Source organism: Lissotriton vulgaris, chromosome 6 (assembly GCF_964263255.1).
Source record: "Lissotriton vulgaris chromosome 6, aLisVul1.2, whole genome shotgun sequence".
NCBI classification, from domain to species: Eukaryota; Metazoa; Chordata; class Amphibia; order Caudata; family Salamandridae; genus Lissotriton; species Lissotriton vulgaris.
The window spans coordinates 790,666,133-790,671,611 of NC_141694.1; positions in this window are offsets into that span (position 1 = coordinate 790,666,133).

A 5,479-nucleotide genomic window follows, 5' to 3' on the forward strand; every position below is an offset into this window, starting at 1 on the left:
AAGTTGTTGCGCACCAACAAGCATATGCAGTTGCAATTGAATGTGGTGCATAGGGGTAAGGGTTATGCGATCCCCACAAGGGAAACTGGCCTCAAACTTGGTGGAAGAGCAGCTCATTCTGGTACACTTTCGGAACCCACCTCCTGTGTTGCTGGAGCCTTTGGAGTCTGCAGGAGCTCAGGATCAGTATACCAGTCAGATTCGCTACGGTGCCTGTGAATGCATGGGAGTAACTCCTTCACCCCAAGGGAGAGTCTTCAGTTGTCTTGGAGTTCCACAGGGTCCTACATGGAGCCTGTATGGAGCAAAGACACAGAGAAGGCTTTGAATTGAGAGGGAGATTAAGTCTGGCCCTGTCGAGGTCAAGCAAAGTCCAGCGTGTCCAGACGGTTGAAGGTCAGTGGTTTCTTGTCAGCACACGATGCCTGCTGACACCAGCGCTCCTGACTCCAACAGAGAGGAGATCGACCTGCAATGCGTGTGACATCGAGGACCCCAAGGACTCCTGCACCGACCTCCGGAACCGCCGCCTGCGGACGCCGTGTTTTTGGAAGCTCAACAAGAGGTCGCCAACGCCCTGCATTTCCAAAACATACTATTTGCGGGTCTTCCCGACAACGTAGCTGGCCCGCGACGCTGCGGTCAGCCAGAACTGTTTGGATTTGTTTGCTCACAATATCATGATAGCCCCGGATGGAGCTATCAACATCATCGAACTATTTTTAAAGAGTATTTTGATAACTGTGGATTTTTTAAGACCTGTATTGAGGATTTTTATCGTTTTTGGTCTTGTCTTAAGTATATAAAAATATTGGTTTGTTTCTAAACTGATGTGGTGTCCTTTTGTAGTGCTTACACTGTATTACTGTTGGTTATGTGCAAATGCTTTACACACCGCCTCTAAGATAAGTCTGACTGTTCGTGTCACGCTACCAAGGGGGTGAGCAGGGGTTATTTCAGGAGTGTAACTCCCTTATCCTGTATAGAGGAGTGGTTTCTGCCTGGCTTTGGCACATGCCCTAGCCTGCCAAAAATCCAATTTCTAAGAATAACTGAATAAACAAATTAAGGAAACTAATTTAAGTGACCACTTGTAGGTGTGAAGCGTTAAGATAAATCTCGCTAAGTGTACCTTGATGGATCATGGTAGTACCTTTTAGTAAACAGATGCTATCATGAGCGCATCAATGCCTGGAGTAAGCTCGGAGTGAGATTTGTCAACAGAGGATTAATGTTGTCCATAAAGTTGTCTAGTGTGGACCAAATTGCTCTTGTTCTTGGTTTCCAGGGAGTAGTCTGAAGTGACATTTTATCAGTGCCCCTAATGAAGGAGACCCAGTTTCTCCAGGCTTTGGGTGTAATCACAGGTGTATTTTTTCCAATTATTAAGGATGAGTTTAAACACTAGTGTGAGCAGGAGATCCAATAAGTGCCTGTCTCCCTCGGTGTTTAGGTTAGGGTCTAAGGGACTTAGTAGGGTGAAATCCCTAGAGGGATGACAATGAAATTGATCGCTAATGAATTCAAAAATATTGTCCCAGTATTTTTTTGTGATGGGCAGTAGAAGAACATGTCCTAGATATCAATCCCTTCATTGCAATTCCAGCATATTGGTTAGTCTTAGTTTATGTAGATGGGAATGGGTCTATAAGATTCTATGTATCAGCATAAATTTAGTTTGAGCCAGGACTGGGGTGATGTTATACAAGAAGGGAACTTTAATATTTTGACAATTGCGTATTATTCTTGAAAGCCAAGCTGTCTTACCACTATTTGTAATGCAAAGTTTCCATGGGCTTAAGGGATGTTTGGGATAGATAGATATAGATTCCGGAGACCTTGTTCCCCCCTTTGAACTAGTTTATTAGCAAACTGGGGTAATAATGGTATATTGGTGTTAGTTTCCGGATGCAGGCATTGAGGCTTAAAAATGTATACAAATCCAGATTGGATAGGGAATATGTATGTTGAAAGTTTGCAAATGATAACAGGAATTTGTTTCATTCTAATTGGTTGAAGTGACAATAGTTCACATGGAGGGTTGGTCACCAAAGTTCTTAACATGGAAAGAGAGCTCAATCTTGATTAAGTTTGCATTTTTGTAAGAAGTTGGTCTGGTGAATGCTGTCCACTAATTACAGTGGTCACCTTGCACCAGTCCAAACAACCTTTATGGTGATTAGGTTAAAGCTAACCTTTATAGAAAGCTATCCAAGTGGTAGATGTGGAGAGCAGCCTTCAGGCTAAGTCATGAAGGAATGTTAAGCAGCTCGTTTTACCAGAATGTAATCTTATAGTATTGGTTAAAAAATATTATTATAAAAATTATTATTATTATTATTATTATTATTATAAAAGTTATAAAAATATGTATTTATTAATATAACACTCTTTAATATCCTCTACACAAGGATACAACACAAATAAAACGATACTGTAGCAAAGAAACAATCGTAAGCAGCACAATACACAGTGAGCTCCAGGGGGAGACCAAACCATATACTAAGGTAGTGGTATAAGTACCACAACTCGAGTCAAGAGAATGACTAGGAGGTGTAGACTTGCTGGGAACTCAAGGAACCACCCAAGGTGAGTACGTAGGGACCCCACAGAGGACGGGTGCAGAGTGGGACCACAAACACGTGCTCCATAAAACTCTATGGGAGAGTCGAGTTTGAAAATGTAAAGATTCCTGGTGGATTACGAGGTAACGCCTTGGAACTTAAAAGGTTGGGGAGCCACCCCACCTGTGGATACTGTAGTACCAGAGTTACCTGTCTCAGGGAAGCTTTGGTGCATAGCTTTGAAGTGGTGTCGGAAACCATCATCGTTCACTATGGAGGACCTCAAACAAATGCCACTGCTAGAAGGAAGATGAATGGCTGGTGGAATCCACACATGGATTCATGAAGAAAGGAACCTGAAAGCAGATGGGACAGTGTCTGGGTCACTCAGGACTGATCGGGGGCTCGGGAGACAAATGCCCACTGATGTCAGGTGCTTCAGGTACGATGAAGAGGTTGTCTAGGATGACCAGAAGTGGGATTGAGCTGTTCCAGGAATGATGTTGAGTGCTGAGGGGTAAGCGTTCAGCGGAAGCACCAATACGCCTTAGCATGGGCAACCCACGAAGATGGTCAAGATTGGTTTCAGTCTGGCCCAGCAAGGACCAGGAGATCACCACAGCAAGGGTAGTCAGGGCAAGCCTGGAGAAACCAGGGAAGCCCAAAAAAAACAATGTTGACCCTCAAGAGGACCCACAGGCCTGAGGCACAGCAGTCTCATGGGGACCTCAGGCAGTTTCACATGACAACAGATGGCAGGGCACAGAGTGCAAGGAGGCCTGAGTCCTTTTTAGAAAATGTGCACAGAGGTCGGGGCTACAGATAGCCCAATGCAAAAAGTTGTTGCGCACCAACAAGCAAATGCAGTTGCAAATGAATGTGGTGCATAGGGGTAAGGGTTATGCGATCCCCACAAGGGAAACTGGCCTCAAACTTGGTGAGAGAGCAGCTCATTCTTGTAGACTTTTGGAACCCACATCATGTGTTGCTGGAGCCTTTGGAGTCTGCAGGAGCTCAGGATCAGTATACCAGTCAGATTCCCTATGGTGCCTGTGAATGCATGGGAGTAACTCCTTCACCCCAAGGGAGAATCTTCAGTTGTCTTGGAGTTCCACAGGGTCCTGCATGGAGCCTGTATGGAGCACAGACACAGACAAGGCTTTGGATTGAGAGGGAGATTAAGTCTGGCCCTGTCGAGGTCAAGCAAAGTCCAGCGTGTCCAAACGGTTGAAGGTCAGTGGTTTCTTGTTCATAATCTTGTCCACGTAAAATCTAATGTACTGTAGTCAGGTATCCCTTTTTTATACCCATGAGAGAGGGCTGGACAGATTCAGGGGATACTCCTAGGGGAGGGTCAGGACAGTAGGGAGGATACTCCTATGTCCTTTGTCCAGTTTCGCACCAGAGCAGGAGCCAATGCATCCCTGAACTTGTTTGAGCTGGACTATGCACAAGGAGGCCAAATGTGCCCATTGTGCAGACTTTCTGGAACTTGGACAGTGCACCCACCCATCTCTAATACACTAAATCCTGCCTGGAAGGTGGTCACACCTCCCTGTGAAAAGCATTCCTATTGTTCTGCCTTCCCCTGCTCGAGTTTGGCTCAGCAGCAGGAGGGCAGTAATGTGTCTCTGGCTGGCAGCAACCATTTGGTGCTGTCCGGGTTGAGAAGGCTGGTGCCAGTAGAGCCAGGGCCACATGAAGCTTGCTTCAGAAGGGGGGAATCATACCTCCCACACCAGTTACTGGTGTGGAGGTATGATTCCAAGGTGTTTAATTCCAAACACGAAATTTTTTGTTGCAGCCATTTGGGAGAAAACATTTTACTCGAACATATAATGCACCTCTACCTATATGTCTGGCGGTGTGACAGACAACCCGGGAGAATGGTCTCTGAAGGCTGCAGAGGGGTTCTGCTCATGCAGGGGCACCCTCTCATTTAAAACCCAACACCTTGCCTTCAGGACTAATATGGCATGCTATAGGGGTGACTGATAGGTTTAAAGTGTGGTGACATATAGATATAGTAAACCTATATCTTTCGTAAGTAGTGCAAGCACCAGTTACACAGGCAGCAATGGCAGTCCGGCAGTTCCATTTTACATGGCCTCTCATTTGTGGCATAATACATGCTTCAGCTTAAGGGAGGCCTCTGGGGTACCTATGCCCTGGGCACATGTGTAGTACAAAAGGGGGTGGTGATGGACAGAGCATCTGAATCAATCAAACACTCACACCCAGTCGAAAGATCTGGGTTTAATCCATCACCGTTCTTTAGCTTACTCTGCAACCCCAGTTCAGACATGGCTTTATGCAAATCAGTCTGACCCTGTGCCTCATGAGAACAGTCCAGCCCGAACTGACAAGCCATGTCTTCCCTGGACCAAAAACAAGCTTCCGAGGACCGGTTTCTAGAATTCCAGCCGTCTTCAGCCCGGCTTACTTGAATCCAGTGGCAAAGTGAGCAAGGGACTCACGTCTGAGCATACCCTGCCACACTTATGGCGGCCAAAAGAAGTACAAAAGGGGGCACAGGGTCAGACTGATTTGCATATAGCCATGTCTGAACTGGGGTGGCAGAGTGGGCTAAAGAGCGGTGATGGATCAAACCCAGATCTTTTGACTGGGTGTGAGTGTTTGATTGGTTCAGGTGCTCCGTCCATCACCACCCCTTTTGTACCGCTTTTGGCCGCCATAAGTGTGGCAGGGTATGCTCAGACATGAGTCCCTTGCTCACTTTGCCACTGGATTCAAGCAAGCCGGGCTGAAGACGGCTGGAATGCCAGAAACCGGTGCTCGGAAGCTTGTTTATGGTCCAGGGAAGGCATGGCTTGGCAGTTCGGGCTGGACTGTTCCCATGAGGCACAGGGTCAGACTGATTTCATATAGTCATGTCTGAACTGGGGTGGCGGAGT